Source organism: Apis laboriosa, unplaced genomic scaffold (genome assembly GCF_014066325.1).
Source record: "Apis laboriosa isolate Shangri-la unplaced genomic scaffold, ASM1406632v1 scaffold173_cov153, whole genome shotgun sequence".
Lineage (NCBI taxonomy): Eukaryota > Metazoa > Arthropoda > Insecta > Hymenoptera > Apidae > Apis > Apis laboriosa.
In genome coordinates, this window is record NW_025222150.1 from 41,205 (window position 1) to 68,911 (window position 27,707).

Here is a 27,707-nt window from a genome sequence, read left to right on the forward strand (position 1 = left end):
CACCGCCACTATCCACCCATCAATTACGACGACCAATCTTTGGTTGATTTTTCATTCGTTGTAATTGTATGAATATTCACTATAGATGTTTATCACAGATAGAAAGAGAATTTTGAATAAATTATTTAGAAAGTTGTAATTCTTATGTAATTATTTTTGTGACAATATGGAATAATCGAAATATATCTTCTTGTATCTTAGGAGAGGGGAAGGGTTTGGAGTGAGAGGAAAAGAAAAATATGGAAGAGTCACGCAATTGGAAGGAATCGCATTTCCTGTTTGTAAAACAACGTGGCTTATCTGCGACCTTATTTTTCCGCGAGCGCAACGATGCGCCTGCAACGTTTAGTTTCAGCTCCCTTTTTCTTCTCGTTTTAAGAAAGTCTGGTTTGCATGTAAAGAAATTAGGATGAGGGGACGGAGAGATGAATATTTCATGAAGTATTTGGAAGTTCTTAATGAAGTGTAAAGAGAATGTTTCGTGTAAATTTGTATTGTCTTTTTTTTTTTGAAATTTAAAAAATTGTTGATTATTCAACTTTAGAGAGAATTTTTCGATCTTTCAACAATTTTTTTCCATTAATGGAACAACGATGATCGATGAAACTCGATCCAGTTTTCCTAGGAAAATTATTGAGAATTAAATATTTATGTTTGAATTAGCATTTTATCAAGCTAATTCAAACAGGAAATGCGATTACGTTGTAAAATTTATAGAATTCCAATCTGTTAACGGAGAGAAGAGAGAGAAATGACTCCAAACAAGATTAAAACACTTGAAAACTGTGCAAATGCAGTCTATTTGTAACATTAATACAAAATCCTTATCTTCTTATTTCATAATATTGGATTTATCTCCATACCAATCATTTTCTTCTGATTTTACCAAACGTATACATTAGAATAAATAGACTTGGAAAAGACTTTTCGAATAATCTGATAACAAATATCACGTAATGAATATTTACTCCTCAAAAAAAAAAATAAATAAATTAATTAAATTCCAAGAAGAATAATATTCGTATAAAAAAAAAAAACAATAATCCAATTTTATATAGTTTTTAAATTTTGCACGACAGTGGAAAAGCAATTACAGGAACGTTTGCTCCTTGGACCGTGAATTTGTACCGCGTAACGGTTTAAAAACCAAATTCTATCGAGTTCAAGAGAAACCGATCTCCTATCCGCCTCGAATTCTATACCACGGGGACAATCGCGTTAGTTAACACGAATTCAATCGATTCGATTCAATATACCATCCAGCTATTAAGCGAACTCTAGCATAGAGCATATAAAATGTTTCACGAAGTTAACCCTGCTCCAAGCCACCTTGCCTGGGAAGACCCAAGGGAAATTTCTTTGACAGGAATTTCCTCGAGTAAAGTTCCCTTTCTAATCCTCTAAAAAGAAAAAAAAAAAAAAAAAAAAAGAAAAGAAAAAGAAAAAGAAAAAGAAATCGTCTTAAATTCAATTAAATAATATTACACTTGATCTACCATTATTGAAATATATTCTTTTCCAAGGGAGAAAAAAAAAAATAAGGAACAAAAGGGGAGAAAAAAAGTCTTTCGTTAATTTTCACGTGGAAGTATTTATTATCAGAGAGCATTGAATTTACGAGGAACACCACAAAAGAGAGGAAGGGGAAAAAAAAAATGGAGGAAAGGGAGCAGAGATTAAATTTGTTTACCTTTCGCGTCCGAACCTTTTTAATTCGAAGCAACAACATCACGCAATTATAACTTCACCCACGCAACTTCCGCCTACCGCCAGCTTCGAATTTCACCGTGCAATTTACTCTGTTACTCCGCTTCTTTCGCTGTAACGTTGTTCCATGAAAGGATTATCTCGTTATGCACACTCCTTCCCCCTTCGCAAAAAAACTTTTTGCCATAATAAGATCGCTCCTTGCCCTCGTGCAAATTCGAAAGAGGGAATTTTTCTATTTTCTCATCGTCTTTTGCACACTCGTTTCTAATTTTTTCGTCGTGCATTTCGTTGTAAGGATAATTTTATTTTCGCCGTTTCTTCTTTTTTTCATCCAAATCATCTCCGTTACGATTATTATTTTATAAGTTATATTATTTTACAAGATGGAATCATTTTTATTATTTAATAAATAATGAGTTTGGTGGAAAGGATCTTACCAATTAATGATTGATTAATTTTTGGAAGAGCATCCATTTTTAAGAATATTAAATATATTCAATAATATCGAAAATCTAACCTCGTATCACTGTTAAAGATTTATTAATTAATTATTTTAAATTTTTTTTTGCAGGGATCTACATTTTTGCATCGATATTTCGATAGAGATTGAGTCTGTCGAAATTTGTCTCTGTAAAAATGCGTTTGTACTTTTGAAAGAAAGAATTTCCAAGCATACATTTTTATATGAATTTCCTTTATGCTGAGATCAAGCAAAATGCAACGACAAAATTTTGGCCATATTTTGAATATATTTTAGATACCATTGTTTAGAATTTATATTGCAGAATGATATTTTTAACATAGTTTATTGTAAATAACTGATTCACAGATGAATTAAAATGGCAGTTTCAAGAGACTCAAGAGAATGTTACTCTTGAGAATAGTTGTCTTTTGAAAATGTTTGAACAATTACGAATGGAAACACGAAAATATTGCCATAAATTTGACAAGATATTTTTGAAAAATGTTTATTTTCTTTTATAAAATTACAAAAATTTATAATAATATTTTCACTATTAAATTAATTTATTACAATGCTATATTTATATTGCTTGTTATGTGATGATATATTGTAGACTGATTTTTATGTACTTAAATCTCAATACTCAAATCTTTAAAAGTTTTCAAAAGTCAAACTTCATTATCAATGAATCTCAAAAAAAATTCTGAAGAACTGGGCAGAACTGATCATTAAATCCTCTATCCTTTATATTAAAACTTTTTAAAAATCTCATAGAAAATAATTTATCAAATCAAATCATGTATCCAAAACTTCTAGATTTAAAGGCCACTTTTACCACTCTCATTCCAAATTCTATACTCGTATCAATAAAAAACACACACACAATAAAACGTACCTATCTATCTAAATGGAAAAAGAAAAAAATAAAAATAAAAAAATAAAAAGGAAAAAGGGGGAAAAAAATTGGAAAAATCGTCGACAATCGGTGGCATTGCTTGGCTGCGCACAATCGATACATTGTGTGCAAGTGAAGAAGCGTTTTCGAGATTGGTTCGTTTCGCCAACCACTTTATTCCTATCCCGCTCTGACCTTTCTCGTATTTGTATTTCCGGTGACGTATACCGTGCACCGAACCGGCAAGTTCAGAGAAAATCTCCACGTTCGGCCAATAATTCGTCTCTTTTGTTGGGAAAGGATCTGGGGATAGATTTGGTGGAAGTCGAACATCATAGAACGAGTTCGAATTGTTTCCGTGTGAACCGAACACACGTTGAAACATAAGGGGTGGCTCACCAGATATTACCATCTCTGTTCTCATTATTACAAATAATGAAAAAATCTTTTACATGGAGAATGTTGAATTTAAGGAATGAACGTATATTCTGATGTAATTTTCTTTTTAAAATCATTAATATTTTGTGTGGAATTATATATTTTTTAAATGCAATTCAATTGACACATTGTGATATTCTTTGTAAAAAGATGTAACTATTTATCTATGTTTAAAAATAATTAGTTTAGGATATATCTTAACTTGAGACTTGTAAAATTTACCATAAAATAAAAGACAAAGGGAAGAGTGTTTGTATAATTTAATTATATTTGAATTCTTTTTTTGTTTATCAATAATAACAATGGCATAAAACGAGATGGTAATATTTAATGAACGATCTTGTATAGAATTGATTATGCTGATTTTGAACGCGTATTATGGATGTATGCAAGCGAATATGCAGCTTTAACGATGGAACGAGAAAGTTGGGCTAAATAATTTCTGATTTAATGAATTTCTAATCGATTTTGTATTCAACTGTGATAATTCATTATTTAATAGGATATTTGCATTGCAACTAGCAAGAAAATATGTGTAGATTGGGAATTGGAAAGGAATTTGGGACGGGGATTATTCGATTTTCTTTTGGAAATTTATCGTTTCGAGAGCCTTCTTGTTATCGGTTCCATAATATTAATGACTCGACAAGTTATAATAATACCTCCACTCCATATTCACATAATCAAATTCACATGTATTATTAGAATTTCAATTTTTAAAAAAAAAATCTTCCTTATTCTCTCCTCTGCGAATTACAAGATTGTACAAATAAATCAATTATTAATACAATATTTATAAATTCCTAAATGACTTTTGTATATTTTTGCGGTATCATAATTAAAAGTGTGCAAGTAATATACGTAAAAGAGTGAAGGACGCGCGTATGTAATAAGTACGTACACGGGGAAAGAAAGAAGAAAGAAAGGAGAGAAGCATGCTAGAGGAATGCATAAGAAAATTGGAGTAGCATCGTTATTCCTTTCACAGCGAGACCCTTAAACCTAAAAACGCTCAAGGTGTAGAGAAGAAGACAATTGTTATTCACTTGAATACTTCTTTCTTATTAATCAACAAGTACGACTACGAATAATAATGGATATTTTGAAAATTTTAAAAATGATAATAACCATCATCATAATTTTCTCTTTATCACTGTTACTTCTTACCTTAATATCACCCTAAAAGGAAGAAAAAGTTTACCACATTACGAAATTTAAATAACAAATCTCAAGAGTATTTACATAATTACACTCATAACCTCCCTTTCCAAAAACGCGACCACATTGAATAAAATCAAAAATCCTTCTATTTCACGATACCATTAAAAAAAAAAAAAAAAACAAACACATCCGCTTCAATCCAAACTTCTTGCAATCAACGTAAAATAAAGATTGTCAATGGGTTGAAACGAAAGAAAAATGATAATAATAAAAAGGAAAAAAGAATTATTCCTGGAAGAAACTAGGGAAAACGGAAATACGTATCTCGGTTTATCTTGCAAATGCAGAGTAGCGAACGGAAGGAGGAGACGGAAACAAGGGGTATCTACGATAAAAAGAGAGAAGAAGCCGCTGAAAACAGGGGGGGAAACAGGACTTTCGAAAATACAGAAGGAAAAAGGTATAAACGAGATATCTAAGGGAAGGGAAAAGTTGATCCTGGTTGGGAGTACGTGAGATCCAACGTTACACTCTATATATCCCTGTGCAACTCGAAAAGAGAACGGCCTCGTGGCGACACGAGGTGGCGTTCCAATCTCTTTATATGCATGACGCTTAGAAACGCAAACACGCTTGCATTTCGTGGATACGGTTGTCCACGTTGATATCCCTCCGGTTACGTGAAATTTTTCGAGCCACCTTTCGCGACGTGCACTCGAGATATGCGGCCTCTGTTCTGCGTGGGTTTGTATCGAAGATGGGGAATTCGAGGGAATTTTTGAGGTTAGGATGTATCGGGTTATGGCGTCAAAAGTCAAGAGGATGCACTTAAGGATAATTGTTTAATGTTGAGGGATACGAATTTGATGAGGATCGAGTATGAAGATATTTTTATAAATGATAGAAAAAAATAAAATAATAAAATATTGTATTATGGAAGAAACAAAAATTTTATCTGAGATTAGGAAATGTATAAATTATGATATAATTATAATTTATATAGAATTTATACAACTTCATGATGAGATTTTACTCATATTTGGTTCTAATTATAGATAGACAAAAGGTGATGGATTTTCAGTGAAAATTGGTTTTGTTTGTTCGATTATTCACGTGATTTAGATATGTGGGATTAATGAAGGATACAAATAAAGGGATTTTTAATGAGAAATGTAATTGTTTTAACGAACGATGTGGGATTTTGCGCGGTTATACGTTTCCGCGAATCGGATTGTTTTTGATGAGTTGATGATGGTTTGTTAACCAATTGGATATAACTGTTTGTAAATGAATTTGCGGGAAATGTATTTCTGGAATACAGAGAACGATGATGAACAAAAATCAAATAATGATTTTAATATTTATCTTTTTTTTTTTATTATTATTATTTAGATATTCGTTTCTGATTTCAATAAAAAAATAAACGATTTTTCCAGCTTTCAATAATATATTTTTTGATAATTCTGAAAATCATATATATTACTTGAAACAAAATTTTACATCCTTAATTCTAAAACAAAACTATCCATCATTTTTCTCCCCAATTCGTTCAAGAAATCTTACTTTAAATGTAAAAAATTTACCTTTCCCTTGCCTTCAAGATTTCAAAATTACGATATCACGCGATCAATCAACTTTCTTTCAACAGGAAAAAAAAAAATTATATCGAGATTATCCTCGAACGAAATTCATCTCCGCGTCTTATAAAATATTAACGAATCGAGGCATGTAAGAAAAATTATCTATTCGTGTTTGATATACTTCAACCGAAACGCGATGGAAAAATTATTCCCGTCCATCACGCGATCTTATTAATTACCCACCAATTCGCCTACTGGAATTAACGTCGAAAATTCGCGCATTCGGATCATGATTCATCCACCCCTAGTCTACCCCAAAGAAAATTAGCGTGTTCTCGTCCAACTAACTCCAATTAGGAGAGCTGATAGGAGCATGCGATGGGAAACACCGCGCATCACTTCAATTCGATGCACGAAAAGGGAGAAACAGGAAATAATAACAGGTGCGTAATAGAAAATGGGCTGTGTACAGGGATGGTAGACGTTCGGCCGACGTGGGGTTGAAGCGTTTATAACGCAAGCCAAGATTACGACGATAGATATCGTTCCAAACCCAGTTATTAAGCTATTCGTCAAATTTTTATGTTCCCTTAGATATGTGGATATTATACAGCGAGATACAATTTGTCAAACATTTGAATAAAATATATACGTACGTGTTTTTTTTAAAGAAAGCAAATTAATTAATGATTGATCTCGAGGAAAATCAAATGTGCTGTATAATTAAAATTTTCAAGGAAATAATTTTTCTATTATTATATATATATATATATATGTATATAAATTTATCAATTTACAGCACTTTTGTTTTTGTAATTTATAAAGAAAAGAATTTTATATCATGAAAAAAGATGTAAATCCGAGATGCAGTTTATTATTGATCCAGATATATTTTTATGTAGTTTTTTATTTTTTATAAAATAGATATAATAAATATATTTATTTTTAAAATGTCAGAAACGTTACATGACAGCGATGTAAAATGTACAATTTTTTCTATTTGGATTTTTGAGACATTAGATCATTTAATATTTCACATATTTGTTATATAATATTTTGTTATCAATGTTAAATCCATTACATTTTCCTTACAGGTTCCTCGTTTCTCTTATAATTCTTTAGCGAAGCATTCGTTGCTCTCCCTTTACTCATCCCTTTAAAAGTTTACTTCGAAACTTTTCCGACTAATATTGTAAATTAGAGTTCCAACTTTAAATACTTTCTTTTTTCCCCCCTACGAATGGTTAAGAATGCTATTTTCAACTACATTAAGTGAAAGTAATAACCTTCTCTACAAAATTTTCCTTTTCCTTGAGAATTAAAATATAGTAAAGTAACATTTCATTGAAATGCGTTAAATATACATTGGTTCTAATTGTACTAAAGAATCCTAGAGCATCATTTTTTTTTTCAACCTATACAAAATTAGGAAATTTACTATTAAGATTAAATGATTAATATTGATACAATTCTATTTTTATTATTGAATTATATCATGACAAGACAATGATGCATGCGAGAATTGTAATAAAGATTAATATTAGATGTTTTATATATATATATTAAAAGTGAAATTAAACGGATAATATTGGTAATTTTCGATTATTATTGAATCACCGTAAATCTTGTGATAACGATAATGTATAAAAATAAGATAATTAATATTAGTTATTATATATTGCCATGTCATGAACGATTAATTTATTTACGAATTTAATTATTAATTATTAAGGATAATTGATTTTAGTTTGTACATGGATATGATGATCGACCGAACGCGGGATTTGTGGTGTTTGTGCAATTGCAAGGACAGGGGGATGACAAGAGTGAAAACAGATTAATTAGAGGATACGAAGAATGGACGTTAAAATTTCATTGGGATAATGGAGAATATTAAAATAATAGAGATTTTCTTTTAAAAATATTCTTAAAATAGAATTCTTATAATTTTTATGATCGAGATACATTTTTGTTTGAAATTTTATTTAGTCAATCATTTTTAATTCATCAATCATTTCTTCATCCCATTAAATTGTTCTGTTAACTGTATTAAAAAGGAGATCATATTATATTTTAAATTTACAATAAAAATATTTGAACAACGAAAATATGATTGACATTTATTTTTTTATTTTAGAAAAAAAAAATAAACTTCAAACGTAATTGCAAGAATTAAAAATTTTAAAAAAATTCGTATTAAAATCTGATAAGACGAATCTAGCTAATTTTAATTAGAGAAAATTAGAATTTCATTTTGGAAATTGTATATAGATTGAGATAGGATACTAAAGACTAAATACTACGTTGACTACGTCGAGGGCACGTAACATGGAATGAGGAAGACGCTCAGGTGTTCGAAAGTTGAAGAACACAACGGTACTTGAAGTGCTCTTTATAGATTTAACTTATATGAAGCGACACAACGTTACGTCAACAGCTTTTAACTTCCGCAAACTAAGAAATCTAGCGTTATGTCGAGAACTTCTAATTTTCTACAACTAAGAAACGCCTGTATCCACACCGTGAGAGCTTCTAATTTTCCCATTTCAAAGGACGTAATAGAGTGCGTCGAGTACTCTTCGCTTTAACTTGTGAAATCGTGTAGAACTACCTTCACGATCCTTAACTTCCGCCAGGTTAAACACGTATTAAGGGCAGGTTGATTAAAAGACACATCACTCTATGATATTAAAGATCCCGAACGATTCTCGATATTAATCACGATCTTCATTAGGACAAATTTGAACGCGTTATTAAATATTTTTGAAAAGAGAAGAAAATTTGGAAAATCGGAAAAAATGAAGAAATTGAAAATTCAAGGAGAGACAACGATGCAGATAAAATTGTTTCACTTCATCTTCGTTTAAAATAAACTTGCTTATACTTAAATAAATAAATCTCATTTAAATTCTACGTGTATAAAAGTCGTATTTGAATTTCAATTCTTCCTATATAATAATTATTTAGGAAAATTTATTTACTTTAATTCTTCTAAATAATTATATCAATAATTCGTTTAAAGTTGTTCATTCATAATTTCCATATTACTCGAATATAAAGAAAGTAATTTCCTAAACTATTTTATTTTACAAATCGATTATTCTCATCTTCAAGAAATTATCAAATACAACCCTGAGTCTCATCCTATTTCTCTATTCACCTCGATGACAAAATTCCTCTCAAATACAAAACCTTCAGAATCGTTTCACTGCCGATCCACGACCAATATACACAAGATATTACAATAATTTCCACCAACCCTTAAAACATAATACACAATCAATCGCAGAGACCAAACCATCCACAATAAAACCAAACCAAATCCAACCAACACAAACACATTACAATTCAATCTTCCACCCTCCTATCATCCTAATCCACCTCCATCACCATACTTACTCGCCCCTTTCTTCTTCAAACACCGTACAATCAAACTCGATTCTCAATCCTCCGAATCAAAGCCATCCACGCGTTATCATTCCGCACAAACCTTACCACAACCACGTGTATAGCGTTCGTCGACTCGCTCCTCCTCCTCCTCCTCCTCCTCCACCCTTTCCACAGGTTTCACCGTTTTCTTTCTCTCGGGAAAGATGAGGGGGGAGGAAGGAAAGAAGAGGTCGCGACATACTCCTCGAGCCTCTGAAACGATAACGGAACCGTTTTAGGGGGAATTCGTATGCCAGCCTCGTGCAAGTCTCGCATCGCCTCTCTCTCTTCCCCGATTGAGTTAGCCAAGCCGCGGTGCACGAGAATCGGTCGTAAAATCGGACGACGGTTCACGGACGAGGCGAGAGCCGATGAATACGTGATATCATCGCGAGTGTATATATATTTCTTCCGCCTCTGTCTGCCCTTTTTCTCTCCCCCTTTCGATTTTCTTTCCACCACGACTCTGAAACACAGGCTTTCAGGAATTCATTAACCCCTATTAAGCTTCTCGTTCATGCGATTGTTAATTTGCGACGTGGCCGCGTCGCGGCGTTGTTGCTCGTCTTCCCATCCGGAAATTCAACGCCGTTTTCTTCCAAGTTTTCAGGGGGGATTAATTGGAGCGGGAAATGGGACGTGACTGGTTGGCCCGTGTTCTTGGATGGTCGAGGGGAAGAGGAGGGATTTTGTTCTTCGTGCAGTTTTCTTTTGTGCAGAGACGGATCTCTGGTTCGATCGTTCGTTTCGTTACATTTTTGATGATGGATTTATCGATCCTTCGATCATTCGCTTCGCTTTTTACGTACGTAGTTTGAAGGTGTTTGAAGTGATTGAGGATTAAAAAAGATGAAAAATTGAATAAGGTATTGTACAAGGTTAAGAAATATTAAATGCTAAGATAATTAAAAGAAGCGAGAGTAAACTTATTTTCATTGAATTTGTATAACGAATTTATATAAAAATAAAGATCGAAAAGATGGACGATCGGATATTGTCACGTAGAGAAGTTTGAATGAATGATTATCAATGATATCTTTTCTGGAGCGAATGAAATTTCCCACGCGCGCTATTAAATCCCGACAAAAGAATTATTCACGATTAATGCTGCGTCGAGCGGGCAGAAGCAGGCGATATATCTCATTCTTTGTCAAGAATGGATTCCAACACGCAATATTATCCGTTTGATTCATTTCAACCACCGATCGCCGATTCGTTAATCCGTGACGGGGAATGCGAAAACGGTCATGAATCCTGCCTCTTTAGAATAATCGAATTATAACACGGCCGGTTTACGTTCAGAAAATTGTCGCGTTGAAACAATGAGAGTGTCGACCTGGTGACACGGATGATTGATACGTATCGATAATTATATGTCCGTTCCGTTTCGAACCGCATTCTCTGAAACAATGTCCCCTCCCCCTCGCCCGCTCTCTTCATATACAAAAATATTTTTCACGTTGTCTTCCATCGATGTATATCCACCGATCAAAACTGTCGACCGACTTGTCGATTCGAATATTTGGATGAAATGCGTTCATTTATCAAAACTTACCATGTTCTTTGCAATTTTATCGTTATTGCACAACGTGAAACGAAATGTGTTGATGATAACGATTTATTAAATTTACAATATTCTTTGTAATTCCATTGCTCGTAAATTCTGGTTAATTGATAATATTTAATAACAAATAATAATGTGCATAAAAATCGTGAGTGTCTACAATTTCATCTTTTTATTGGCAATTTTTAATAAAAATAAAATTATATTTATTTGTTGTGCACATTGGAAAATTATCGAAAAATACATTAAAAAAGCTGTTACGAGAATATTCGCACAACGATGTATTTATAGCATTTACGCAATGTTAATTAGACAATATTTCAAGTATAATTTATTTTAACTATGAAAATTTAATATATATATTTTTTAATATTTTTTAATATTTTTTTATAGTCATTGTATGTATACATATCTATCATTTTTAAGATTACATATCCACATTAATATATAGTATAAGTATCATTATTAAAAGACACACTTAATGCATATAAAATTAATAATATAGAATTATTCGTATCAAATCGAACTCGCTTATAATTTTTCTCTCCTGAATTAACTCTTTGACAACTAGTGTTCCTTTTAAAAGGAAATTTATATTTTTGAATCTACATAATTAAACGTCAGTATAGTATAGATTATTCTGTCTTCATAAATAAAAAATTAGAAAAATTTTTCAATACAACAGGATAGAAATATATTTCATTCCTGCCCTTCGATAGCGTTAAACTTTACGATCCATATATTTCTTCTTACACGTTTCTTACTAATGATTTATTCACTTTCAATTAAACGAAGATCAAAAGGAAATTTGTATTAACAAATAACACGATAAATGAACGATTTCCACGATGAGAATCGTGGAATGGTGGAATCGATGGAATGATCGAGAACGCGTTGAAATTATAATTGAAATTTTTGGATCGATTATGATTCCTCTATTCCGGGATCCATGAATTCGTTAAATTCATTTTCCCGAATCGCGTTTCGCTTGGAAATTTTCTGGATTCGGCCAATTAACCCGGATGGATAATAATGCAACAAAGTCTGGATACGGAAATGGAATCTGTAAGGATAATTAGGATTGAACGATGGAAATGATAATTAATTATTAAATCCTCTTTAGTTTCCATTGTGCGCCTTGCTTATGAAATTGTGTTTAATATGGAAACTTATTGATATCCGAAAATCGATTGTTAAAATTTATTATTGTAAGTGGAAAATTATATTTCGAGCCGAGAGGGAAGAACGTTTGTGCGTCGAGCAAAAGATTCTGAAAAAATGTTCAGAAATATTTACACGAAAGTTGAATAGTTGTAAATGAAAGCAAACTATATCGTATTATAAATTTTGGTGTTTTGAATCGGATTTTAAAACTATCTATATCTTAATTAATTTATTTAATTATTAAATTACTTTGACGTTACTTTATTTAAAAAAAAAAACAATATAATTAGTCCAAACGGCATTTTCCAAAAACCAGATATCTCTCCAATCATCAAATTGATTTTTACTTTTTTACTCCGATAATTGGATCTCCTCGCCCCTGTAAATTTAACTATCAATAAAATCCTATAGGGAAAAAACTTGAAAATTTAAAGACAAGTTATTTTCACCAAAATAACAAATAATTTATTTAAATGTTAAATAAATAATTTAATTACGAATAATACTTATATATACTTTCGTATATATAATTATATACAATCGTTTAAAAAAATAAATTATTTCTCAAATTTATTTCAAAATAAATTTATTCCTTCAAAAAAAAACGCGTCCCTTTACGAATTAATAAAACGTCGGAAGCTTCGGCAAACAATCGAACAATGACGTGAATTCGATTTAGCCTCGATTATCGGGGCTAATTGATGTCGAAAAACGCGCGACTCACCCCTGATGGGTCACATTAATTATTTCGACATTTTATCAGCCAGCCTTTGTTCCATACGGCTGTCCACGAGGGTATGAATGACGAAAGGCAACCGCGTGCGGCGAATACGAAATTTCCTGGCTGCTCGCGCGGTCGAGGTATATTGTTCCATTTTCTTTCACAGGACGAAACCACTGACGCCATTGCGGACACGGGCTTGGTTTTCGCGGTGATTCGTCGTTTTTTCGGCTTGGATTCAGAAGATTTGTATGCCCCCTCCCTTTTTTTTTTTCCTCCTCTTTGTCGCGAGAGAGAACGAATTGGATGCAGATATATATACACATATATTATTTTTAACCCTTTATCGTTTAAGGAGAAAAAGTTCAAGAAGATTATCGAATAATTTTTATCAATCGAGAGAAAAACTTATTATTTTAAAAAACTCCTTTTGATTATAAATATTACTTCTTGCAATTAAGATACTTATTTTGTTCCTCCAAGTTATATTTAGATAGTGTTTAAAATTTAACACGCGATATACAGTTTGTTTATTAAATTGGATAATATTAGATATCGTGTTTTGTTTGGAGTAATAATTCATCAACGATAAAATCTCTTTGTTCTCGAGCGAAACGAGTCGATACCGGAACCCGTTAATTCGAAATTATTTCACGAACTAATATTTAAGAAACGAAATATTAAATATTGTTTTACGAATCATATTAATGTAAACGTATCGATGATCTCGAAATTATTTCGAAATATTAATTTTTATCTATATACATACATAGAATTTCCATCACGTCAAACAAGATTAAAAAAAGAAATTAAAAATGATTGATACGAGAGCAATAATACACATTAAATGGCGTTCGAATATTAAAACGAGTCATCGTATATTACGCAAACAATCGCCACTTTCCCCTCGAAACGACCAACCTACTTCACTAACGATCGCCCGACAATCCTACATTTATCAAGCCTCCTCATTCTCCTTTATGAATTCTATTAACCAACTTCGCAACTACATCTCTCGAAAGAAGTAGTGTGTTTCACTTAACCCAAGCCAGCTTAGCCTTGACTCGGTTATAACTGTATTCGTGCGAGGAGCTAGTTCAAAAAAAAGATTCGATTTTCTTCCATCTTTCTTTGCATCTCTTTTCCACCAGAATATTCCCTCTCTCCTTCCTTCACTCGATATCTTTCTTTCTTTCTCCTTCGCTTATCTATTTTTCTTTCTCTTTTTTTTTCCTTCGTTCAATCTCCTTCCCCTTCTTCTTCGCTCGATGCTTCTCTCTCTCTCTCTCTCTCTCTCTTCTCTATTCGCTCAACTCAATTCTCCCTCCTCCTCTTTTTTTGCTCACTCACTTCCAAATGTTTCGTGCGGGCGAACTTTAACGAGAATCGTGTAATTACGAGCGAAGTTCAAGAAACAAAAGGTAAAACGGATGCGAGAAGCAAGAAGAAACGAGTAGGCGATCCGAGATAAGAACGGCGTATGCCACACGGCATCTCCAATTTCCGCGCAATCGGCGGTTTTTCTACCCCTTTTTCGATTTCCTTGTTTAAAAACTGAATCAACCGGCGGAAACGTTTATTTTCTGAACGGGCCAAGATTTTCGAATGCAACGCTTTCTGTTTCGTTATCTGGGAGGGAGGATCGAGCGATTACTGATGGATCATCATTTTAGGGGTTGGTTTAGGAAGAAGTGTAGTTTGAATTGGTATATTTTCAAAATTTCGAAATTTTTAATTATTTCTGCGAGTTACTTCGATAATTAAAAATTAAAGTTTTCCATTTTAACATTTATTATTTGATTAATGGAAAATGGAAGTAAAAATCAGCAGAGATATTGAAAATAGCGATATCTTCCCTCTATGGTTAATTTAAATAATGTTAAATTATTGTTATGACTGACATTCGTTCAGTTTCAACAGAAGAAAGAATATGTTATATCGAAAAATTAAAAATATTGATAAAACGTCAAAATCTTTTGCATATAACTAACTCTTGAGTTAAATAGAATGAAAGTTATCATTTTTCTTTCGAGCGTATCAAATTGAAAAATTAATTAAAATACTTCCTGAATTAATGTTTCTCTAAATCGAGGAAAGGAAAAACTAACGAAAAGAATGCTTTTCAAAAATGTAAAGTTTCATATGGAGTAAAGAAATGATACATAAGTAAACGGTAATTCAAAAATCAGCTTAAATGTAAACTTGAATTTTCTATTCAAACTTGTTCTCTATTGTAACATAGATATATTTCTCTTTTTCTGAATTCCAAATAAGATCTTACAAGCACGGTTTTAAAACAAACTTTCTACAATAGTATCGTTTAGCAGTTAGTACTGGAATCTGAGAAGCAACTGTATTTTAAACTAACTTTTCAAGCGGTTTACAGTTTTAAAGAAGGTAAGAGGGTTAAAAATAGGTTTTAAAAAGGTTAAGAAATTTTTTCAAGGTTTTTCATTCGATTATTTGTATTAAAATATTTAACAATATGGAAACAATCTACTTAAAAAAGATAATTGATTTATTATTCCTCTTATCAGATATCTGATATATACTCAATGAACGTTCTATATCAAGAATATTATCATCAATCAACGATTTCATCTTATAACATTAACTATAAAAACTCGTGAAAAATTCTATTAGTTCCATATCATCCAATCATCAATCAACTTATTCAATAAAAAAAAAAAGAACAATTCACTAGAATTCTTTCCATAAAAATTTGACTTCGAAAACATCCCTTTAACAACAGTTCAGACGACAATTCAAACATCCATTTTTATAAAATAAAGGGGTAACTTATGGCATTAATCATAAGAAAAAAACTCTACCATTCCACAATATTTTATTACTCGCTGAAATTTCCATCATCGATCAACAAAACTCGTACAAGATAAACATTTCACGGGATCAATAACAGTAATAAGAAAACTTAATCAGAATTTCTTCGCTTACAATAATTTTCCGCTCCACTCTCGATTATTCCCTTGGACGCGTTACCAACCGCCCTTATTCCACTCACGAAAATTACTAGCCGAACTAAACGTTCCCGAACTCCTCGCAACTAATCAAATACCCGGAATACCCTCCAAAATTGCATTTCTTAATAAAACCTCGAGTATTTAAATCTTTCGTACCGCCGTGAAAACAACCCTTTATTTATTACACGACTGCCCTACTTAATTAACCAACTCCTCCTCCCCAAAAATCCTTTCCATAAAAATTTCGCGAACATTTTTCCCAACGAGACGACAATTCAAACAGCCGACCGACAGAGGAATTTTTATAAAATAAAAGGGGTGAAAGGGGCGAGGATCGACGAGGTTTACGCGCCCCTCGGACAAGAAGAAAATATCACCGAGAGAAGAATGAAGAAACAAAAGAGGTTGGCTTTAGGTTTATCTCTAAACGAGGAAACGTGGCTGCTATACCCCGCGGATGGAATTTTCAGGAGGAATAAATTACTTACTCTCTTTGGAGAGAGGCGAGATCGCTAATTAAAGGATGCACAGTTGGTTCTTTCTTTTCCTTTTCTTTCTCTCTCTCTCTCTCTCTTTTTTTTTGTTTTAATTAAATTTCTCAGTCGGGATAAAGCCAAGACGAGAAGAAAAGTTCGAGGAGTGGAAGTGTAATTGCGATGGGGGTTAAGGTTCGCGCGTTAGACGATAACCTTGCAACCCTTTCGTCATTGTTTCGGTAGAAGCAAGGAAAGTTCGCGATAACGCGTAACTAGAGAGAATTTGATGTCGAATAAACCGGTTGACGATGCTTTTTAAATTTAATTTATAGAAAATAACGCATGGATAAGATGATTCGGTGAAGTTGGATGAAACTAATTCGAAGTAAGTAGAGGAAATGAAGGAATTCTTTTTAATTGGATAATATATAAAAATTCAATGGAACGAGTTTCAATATATTTGGTACAATTGATTTTTCTATTTTCGTGTTAATTGTTCATTTTCTAAAAAAATGATGGTAAAAACTCTCAACATTTCCAATTAATCAAATAAATTACTATGATTCTAACAATCATACGAGGCATTATCATCCATTGAAATCCATTGAAATCTCTCAACATTCCTCCATCAAATCCAATGAAACCACGCAGAAGAAGAAAAAAAAGGAAGGGAAAAAAATTAGAAGAAAAGGAAATCAGCCAGATGATCGTATATCAGAACAATGGCAGTGGAACAATGGCCGCGTATAAATCCGCGTTTACGTACGATCCATTTCTTATCTCTTTATTCTTAAAAACTTCCCCTCCCCTTCCTCGCCGCGGGCTAATTATCATTAATTAGAAAAGTTGCGGCGAAAACAAGAAGAATAAGAAAGGTCCTCTCGCTTTTCGCCTTTAAAAACTTTCGCAACTCGTGATAAATTTCATTGTGAAACAATAATTGCGAGATAGCCTCGCAACGATTGCAATTTGTATCACGAGGGGTGCAACGAGGGTGGTAACAAAAAAAAGGGAGGAAGAAGAAGAACACGACGCGCATTTACATCGAGGCTTCTCCCCCGATGGTCCTCTTAGCGATAAACAGGACCGTGATCAACGATGCTAAATGCGCTTCTGAGTTTTCACTGTCGTCTTCATCGTGGATTTAATCCTATCCTCCGTGAAAACGATGGTAAACAAAAAGGTACCCTTTCTTTCTCTCTCTCTCTCTTTGCTTTTCTTCTCTTTTTCACTTGCCTGGTTCCTTGATTCGATGATATTTTTTTATTTTTCCCGTTAAGTTTAGAATTTGTGAGAAAGGAAGAAGCAAAGGTTTGTCAGGATTTAGAATTTTATTATTAGGGGAATTATTGGGGATTTGAATTTAATAAGAGACAAGGTAAAAATTTTAAGATTAGGGAGGATTTTTGGTTGATAGAATTATATTGCGATTAATTTATTTATTTATTTATTTGGAATTTTTGAAATTGGAATTTGAATGACGTTACGTAATTTTTAAATATTGAAATTTTTATCAACACGTCATTTTGAATTTAATTCTATTGGGATTGAAGACGGAAAAAAAAAAAAAAATGTTTACACGTCTACATGAAATTCATGGATAAAGATAGACTACTTTGTATGCAACGCTTCCAATGCAATCTACACTATTTGTAATCGCATACAGATTGAATGATTTGCAAACTGGAAGCTCGAATATTTTACGAATGATCAATTTTTGAACGTACGTTTAGCTCATCCGTTTATAATGTTGAACATGTACATGAGAATTATCAGTTTAGTGAACCATATAGAAATTGTTGTATTAATTTTATAAAAAAAATTACATATATATATATATATATACCAATTTAATATCTGCTTTTTTATCGTATCATGTTCAACGTAAATTGTATCATGAATTTATTATTATCAAACAATATTTACAAATTTTATCAGAATTGACGTTAAAATTAAAAATTTTATTTTTGAAAATATTTTATTCATACCCACAATATCCAATACCGAATTTTTTTTTTAACAAATTGCACTTGTAATTAAATCATCATATGTTTTCCCCATCTTCTTACATTGAAAATAAAAAAAAAAGAATAATAGTTTGATTGAAATTAAATCGCAAGCAATAATATCTTATAACATTTGTCGTGCGTTACAGATATTCGAATCAATTAATTTTCATTCAGATATTCAATGTCATTATTCAACATCGGAATTTAATGTAACTTCCGTTAGATTCGGCCAATGATTTCGTAATTTGGTAAAATTTACCAACAATGCTCCACTTAAAAGCGCGCGTATAACGCAAACCGTATTTACATTAATACCCATTTAATTTGTGGTCACTGATAAGCGGTGATCGCGTTGGAAATTTTGCGGTGAAGCAAAATTCGATAGCGCCACTAGATAATCGTGGATCCGTACACACTTTTGCAATCAGTGTTAAATTTAAGCGAGGGGAAAAAAAAAAAAAAAAAAAAAAAAAGAAGAAGAAAGAAAAAAAATACAAGTGGAAAAAAAATGAAAGGAAAAAAAAAATGAAAATGCCATAATAGGTCACTGTGATCTTTGCGAGTGATACTGACACGCGAATGAAACTGACACGACAATGTGTACGAATGAAACGAATGCCATGTTGTCGACAATTTCAACCTGAAAAACAGACTGTAAAAATATAGGAATGTTCGCGTTTCTATCAAGAAAAATATTCCTGAGGGATATAAACCAGGTGAAAAATATTGAACAAAAAAAAAAAAAAAAAGGTGGGGAGAGGGAGTGGCGAAAATATAGTAGCATCGTGTCATCGAGTTTTGTGAAAAGTGATTACTATTGAGAATTCGAAACGAAATTTTTATATTTCTTGAAAGAATAATAATTTATAGTAAGTTTTATGAATAATTTAAAGGAAATGAAATATAAGAAAAAATTTTGATAGATTTGCATTGGAAATTTTAGTTTTAAGATTGTTATACGTAAAAAAATTTTGATTAATTAAATATATATTTAGGTATTTTTAGAAAAATTCATAGAATTATTTGTAACTTTTCTTTGTGCAAAAAGCTTTTTCAATTAATTTCAATATTTCAAAAATATCATATTTCATATACTTTTATCGATACGAAATCACAATTGGTATTTTCATTTATCGAATAAATACTATTAATTACCAGTATTACCAATATTATTCCATTATTTATTGAATATCAGCAAAAGTTATTTTTATTACCTATATTTCATTCAACAGATTTTAATTGGTCAAAAAGATGCATTGATTCATTCGTATCATGCATAAGTTTTTAGTAAAAAGAGTAAAAGGAGGATAGGATTACGCGAATAGAACGATTTTGCGCTGATACCTCGTGTTTTAAAATAAAATAGAAAATGGCTCTCTCTCTCGTGCTCTATATAAATTTGAAAGAAGATTTAAATGCGAATCATTGCGAATTATAGGTTAATAAACAAATACACGATCGATATATTACAATATATTTAATGCTGTATATGTTGTATTGTGTTTAATAAACGCTTAATTCAAAGATAACCGAATGCAATTAGTTCTCATATATATGTATTCCGCTCGAACTGGCGATAAATATGAATTTAAATTATTGACGCGTGAAAATAATTCGGAATAAAGACGATCATTCCATGCAGATCCATCTGAAATTGCTCGATTGTGATTTTCGAAAAAATTTATGGAGTGTAAAACTGCAGTAAAAAAAAAAAAAAAAAAAAAANAAAAAAAAAAAAAAAAAAAGGAATTAATTAATTCATTGCGTTGCAAACTCTTTTGTAATAACTCCTATAACTGAGAAAAATTAAAAAAAATTCCAAGTGCTAAAATATCAATCCCATAAAAATCACTTATACAATTTTATTATACAAAAATCATTGCTCTAAAATTACGAATATTTACAAAACAAATCAATTACCCCCAAATACAATCGAAACAAACGACAATGCAGGAATACCATTTATTCATAATCAATATATTCGCGATAAATTTTAAAACGCTCCCTCTTCCCTCATTCGCACACACGAAAAAAAAAAAAAAAAAAGAGAGAAAAATGGAAAAAACGAGTATCAGCAACGAGAATTTTGTAACAAATTACCCGCGTCACATCCACTGTCTTCTCTAATTTGGCCGAAATCAGTAAACGGCCAGTGCAAATTATAGGGGCCGCACCCTCTTCTCGCGCGCGCAACCGAACAATAATCCGTCGTTGTCTTTGTGTAAACAATGTCGCAATTATTCGAGCTGCAGCCTGAAAATTTGAATGGCCACGGTATTCACGGCCTCGGCCTCATAAATCTCCCGATAAAACGATAATTATTTCAAAAGAACGAGAGAGAGAGAGAGAGAAGAGAGAGAGAGAGAGAGAGAGAGAGAGAGAGAGAGAGAGAGAGAGAGAGAGGGAGGGAGAGAGGGGTGAGACAGCGTGGCAGAGACAGGAACCATCTTCCCTGGCAATTCCTGCCAAGTGCGAAAACTCGGTTACAAATTGCACAACGAGCCAACCCCTAACCGGCTTTTGTTTCGCGACGATCAAAGCGAAAACAGCGAGGCCTGCCGTGATAACATATCATTAATAACGGTGGAGGAGACTTCTCTTTGGAAATTCAACTATGCGGACCTTTAAATTCGTAAACGGACAGTTGCACGCGCTCGTTATGATCGTGCCGTGATGTATGGCCAAAAGGGAGTGATGATACGTTTCGAGAATGGTTTGTGGAAAGTGCGTCGTGGATCGGCTCAATAAGTTTCTGCAAATAATGGATTTGGATTTTTCTTTCTTTTTTTTTGTTTCATTCGTGCGATCCTCTGTGCAATCTTCTGTGTATTTGTATTGGATAATCTTTGTAATATTTTTTTAATATTCCTTGTATATGAATTTTGCAAAAGCTAATTCATTGAAAGTACAATAGAGCCTGGAATTATTTTAATATTGGAATAATTGTTGTATAAAGGATCTTATATCTTTTTTAAATTCGCACAAATTTTTTGCACATTCCTTCACACATTTTTTATTTTACAATGATTTGATCAATTGTGAATGAGTTTAATAGAAGATTTATCATACATCTGTTCAAAAAATTCTTAAATTAACTTATTACTTTCTCATGGAAGAATTAAGTATTTTAATCTTGAAAATATTCCAATTTATAATATGTTAAAATATATGATTATTCTTCAATACTTTTACCAGTTTGAAGTTTCAATTTTTATTCGTTATTTTGCATGTTTGCGCAACTCTTAATTAATTTCCATATTTCATATTTAATTGGAGTAACTGGGCATTAATTTTGAAAATGAAAATTTCATAGAAAATCAGTAAAGTGCAAATTGAACAAAATTATATTCCAATAAATTAAGTTCTAATTATAGCTCAAAGTTTTTTAAATTAATATTTATGTAAAAATTTAACTCAATGGTTTAATTTGTGATATTTATTTATTTTTTTTTATTGAATTTATTTTATTTTATTTGAGCTGTGAATTAAAGAATACTTTTATTAATTTAATTAAAATTTTATCGTCGTTATTGATAATGTATCATTATTTTATTAACTGTGGTACATCATTTGCCGTGAATGAAAATACAAATCTTTATAATTGAATGTTTGATTGATTTGATAATTACATTTTCACGGAAAAAATTACATATGTATGAATTTAATTATTGTAAATTACAAAATGTTGCTGCATGTTTAATAAATTATCATGTAAAATTGTATTCAATTGATATTTAATATTTCTTGATAAATTAATTTTCATTTTCATGTTTCGACAGGAGGTTAATTTAATAAATAAAATTATTCGATAAAATTAATTCATTTTATTTACTTTATAAATCATAATAATTAAATTTTTACTTCAAGTATCTCATTTAATGCATGCAGTTTATCATCTTATGCTTGATCGATAATAGATGTAAAAAATATAGATGTTAAAAATCTTTCGCAAAATTTAATAACAATAAATATATTGAATTATTCAATTGAACTTCATTTTACGTTTCATAAATTCCAAATAAAAATTGCCAATGCTTTTAATTAATTTCCACAGTTAAGTAATTTTAATCTATTTATTAATTCCTCATCTTAGAAGAGATAAATTATTTAAAAAATTCCGTATTATAATAAATTCCACAGCTAACGATATATACAGCTGTTTATTTTTTACTTTATACGTAATATTATGCAGCAAAGTAACATGCTAATGTGCAGAAATAAACGTGAAATATAAAATAGCTTCACGTTACCCACCGTGCAAATATTTTATACTTGATATTGTGCACATCCTCCATGACACATGTATTATAAGTTACGTAGTGCATGCATATATGGATCTTCACAACAGTTAGTAGTTCAGTAACTACTGTCACGTTAATATCTTCAAAAGTTGAAGAAAAGTTTGAAGTAGAATTTACAAGAAATTGGATCAATGATTCATCTATATAAATATTCTTGTTCTATTATTATTAGAAAGTTTTTCATCTACTTGTGTATTAAAAAATACACAAATTATTCTTAAAATACATACTCTTCTGTACAACAATTTATCAATGTTAATTATTTATTTCATTTATTTACATCAGCTTATATAAATCAATTGTAATATAGCATTAATAAAAGATATGATTTTCTTTTGAATTAAAGCTTCTTGTCGAACAATTTCTTTTTCAACTCAATAGTTTTCAAATAAATAAATATTCTTGTTCTATTATTATTAGAAAGTTTTTCATCTACTTGTGTAAAAAATACACAAATTATTCTTAAAATACATATTCTTCTGTACAACAATTTATCAATGTTAAGTATTTATTTCATTTATTTACATCAGCTTATATAAATCAATTGTATATAATATTATATATTATATAATATTAATAAAAGATATGATTTTCTTTTGAATTGAAGCTTCGTATCTTGTCGAACAATTTCTTTTTCAGCTCAATAGTTTTCAAATAAACGACACTATAATGCGTCATGAGAAAACATTTGTACAACAATATTTATTATTCACATAGCTCGACGACTCTATTTTATATCATTCCAATATCTAAGCTTCTTTTATCCGTATAAAATCATGTATATGGATTCTTTCGTCACGAGTCTTCGAATAATATACACTCGAGATACAAAATTGGTGGAGAAAGACTGGTATCATACCCGTCATTAGCCACGTGGATCGCGGATTTCGCAGGAAAACAGTGTACTCCGCATCTCTCGTTATTACACGCTATTCTCCATCAAAGTGAAGATGCTACAGGGCAGACGTGTTTACGTCTGTCGAGAGATGATATTTCGTTTGGTAGCTCTGGTATTCGACCTACGTGTGTGCACAGGAACCACGATCGAAAAGCCTTGAGAAACTGTCGTATCTTCCGATCCGTGCCATACGATTCCATGTCACCGACTGATTTGATTAAATTGCGCGACGAGTATATATTATAAAGTGACATTGTTATATATTGTTTATATTGATCTCTTATCGATGCCTTCCTTACCGAATCGAAAGTGTGTTTATAAGAGGATTTTGTTTTTCTTTAAGAAATATATTATATTATATATTATATATTATATGTTAATTGAATTTTTTGAATTATTCTTTCCTTTTTAATAAAATATCGTTTCACATAAAATGTATTATATAGTTGATGTGATATTTTTATGAGTAATTATTTTTTTTTTTTGTTAAAAACTCAAAAATTGTGCAATTTCATATTGTTTACATTTGATTAATATTTCTCCACATCTTCTATAATTTTTTAATTGAATTAAAAAGCATGATTGTATTCTAATTTTCCTGTACCTTGAGAAAACAAAAAGAGAATTTATTTTATTTAGTGGATATTTTATTTAAATTCTATGTAAGCAATATTTTTTCTTTCTATTTTTCTTTGATTTTTATTTAAAAAATTATATTAAAAATTGATTGAAATGATTTTAAAATTAAAATATTTATAATATTAGATTAAGTTTTTGAAAAAATTATAAATTTCTCTTCTTTCGTTTATTTTAGATTTTGGTGGGTAATTTTAAATTCAATTAATTCGTTGATATGTTTGAAACGAATATTTTATGATATGCGGTAATGTGGTAAAATAATGTTATAGCTTTTGCGGTAACATATGTCACACATGGCTGATTATGATAGTTTAGAGTTATACCTATTAAATGTTGTTATAACATATTATTGAAATAATTAATGGATACATAATGGATCGTATATTTATAATGAGCAATTCGATAGAATTTATCGAATTATTAAACTTCGTTAACAACGCATTATAATATAATCTCCAATGGATAATTACAAATCCACGATGCTCAATCTTCTTTGAATTTCAAAATTAATATTTATCATCGATTAAAAATTTTAATACAAATCAAAATACGATACAACACAAAATATATAACTTGTCAAATTTACAAATTATATTATATTAGATACATGAATTAATTCTCTCCCATTTAAAACAAAATTAAAATTGCATTTATTTACGGATTATTAATCGCAATATTAATCGTAAAATAATTTCAATAATTCAAAAATTAAAATTTAAACTAGACAAATAAATTATAAAATTAATTCTAATTAGAAGACTGATTGAAAATTATTTTAATAATGATTATTAAGAATTTTATTCTTCTGTATTGAATTTTTTTTTTTTTTTAATATTTATATTATTGAATAATTTCTTATATAACAATATTTTTATGAAAATATGTATAAATTTCTCGATTCATAAAAATAATCGATATCATATGGTAAAACGAGTGAAAAATAGAACCGACAATTCGAACAACTGGTCCTCCAAATAGCTTCAAGCCCAAATGGTTTCGTCGAATTTTATGAAAGCGATCAATCAGTCCCACTTCGAAAGCTCCAAGCAGTTCGAATTTCAATCTTCTTCACGCTTTATTATCGCGATTTAATCGTGATCTCTATTCATAACGTTCATATAAACGTCCATCCCATCGGCCATCATCCTTCTTTGGAAAATATTCCCCGCTATTTGTATCCTCGTGTCTCATTCGTACGATTAATCAAACGAAGCGGGCTTCTAATAACGATTAACTTCGAAATTCGTGTCATACGTTTGATTCCATTCTCAAAATTGTATAATTAATTTATATTATAGAAACATAAAGAATTTTTATGAATTTTTCGAGCAAAAATATTTATATTTATATATCAGTTTGGAAAATTTCTTTTATAAGAATTTGGAATATCTATTGATATGAGATCCATCTCAAGGAAAAAAGCAATAAAATTTTTCCTTTAACATTTCATTTCGTTGAAGAAATTAAATCTGATAAATTTTCAAAGTGTAGATTAAAATTGTGTCATCTGTTTTCGAGAAAATCGAAAATTGAAGATATACAATTAATAAAATCGTCCAAATTGTTCTAAAAAATTAATTATTAAATGAAAAAAATTTATTCTACACTTTATACACATATAGAATTCTTATAATCCATTCGTATTTAATCGAAAACCATCCAATTTCACTCTTACTTATGAACTTTTCGAACTTTACAATTCACTTATTTATTCTTTTCCTTCGATTTAATTTCGTACGTACAAAATCATCATCAATAATCCACTTGTATCATTATTTCACCAGGATACCCTGTACAAACATTCTCCATTATAATCCTCGAGAATATTTTGCCAGAAACGAAACCAAACCAAATTCGCTCCATGCTTGAATCTTTACAGGGACGAGACAAAACGAGATACACTTGGGTACAATTTCAAAAGGCGGAGGACCGTCGGAAATGTCGTTCCTTTGTTAAACCCGAGGGGATTTGTAATAAGCACGATGAAGTAGAATCAAGTATTATGCCATCTAATGCGTCTAATTAAATTCCTGGCAAGAGGCGGGCTTTAATTGCGAAATATAATTCAAAATAGCACTTGATATACCACGATTCGTCGTTTTACGCGTCCCAAGTTAATTATACCACCCTATATATATTAGCGAGGAATGTCTGATGCCGATTCTATGCTTTCCAACGAGCTGATTTTCCTCTCGTTTCTTTTTCCATGGTTTTCTATTTACTGGAAAGAGTCGATGATGTAAAGAGGTTATTAAGGTTTAACGACTAATTTACTTACGGATTCTGTAACGGAGAAATATGTAATGGATGTATGAGTGGATACGGTTAATTTGTAATATTGAAATTAGCATGTTAATTAGTGTAATGGCAGAGTTGGATTAATGGTTGATGATCTTCGTCGTTTTCAAATTATAATTTTGAATAAAATTTATATGGAAGGATATCTCGTAATTCCTTATGCCCCTAATATTCCTCCTAATATTCTATATTTCAATAAAAGAATTTATAGTTCAAATTTCATATTCTCGCATACTAATATCTAAAATTTCATTTTTCGATCAATATTTACAGAATAAAAATTTACAGAATAAATTTTTTTACGAAGAAACAACGCGAAAAGATAAGATTCGTATCGAATTATCAAATTATCCACGAATAAACTAACATCTCATACGCTTCTCATAATTTTTCAAACAGGTTGAAAATTGATTAATCTAAAATTTACCAGTTTCGATTAAAAAATTTAAATTACGCTGCGTGCCGCGTATTAAAAAGTTACACAAAGGTATATCATAAATTCACCGGTGAAGGATAATGATAATAATCGTCCGAATAGAACCTTCCCTTTTCGGCCATAATTCGCAGAAAATACGTCGCGTCGCGCCATTGTTTCCGCGATGATCAAAGCGGCGACGTTCCTCGTTAACCGCACCACCTCTGCTAACTTATTGTTAATAACTGGCTGCTGGATCGAGGATGCGCCGTATCAAATTAACGCACAAAGGGAAAGAACAATATCGCGAGTCAGAATTGTAATGCGAAGCCTAGAAACTTGTCTTTGGTCGAGAATCGTGTGTGTCGCAGAAGGTTATTGTTACGCATTCGAAATCTGTCAAGTGTCGTTTTAAAATTTTAATATCTGGACTGGAATGTGATATATACATCTTCTATATTTCCATGATCGTGATTTTCAATTTATTTCTAGAATATTTTAAGCATCACGAATTAAATAAATTAAATAGATTTTTATGTATTCAAATATCGAACAGAAAGCATAT

The 27,707-nt window shown here is 30.9% G+C and overlaps 1 protein-coding gene across 2 annotated transcripts in view; it reads right to left on the reverse strand.

Moving 5' to 3' along the window:
• LOC122711580 (semaphorin-1A-like) overlaps positions 1-27,707 on the reverse strand; it is a 363,003-nt gene that overhangs the window by 11,537 nt on the left and 323,759 nt on the right. The gene's annotated exons all lie outside the window — the stretch shown is intronic.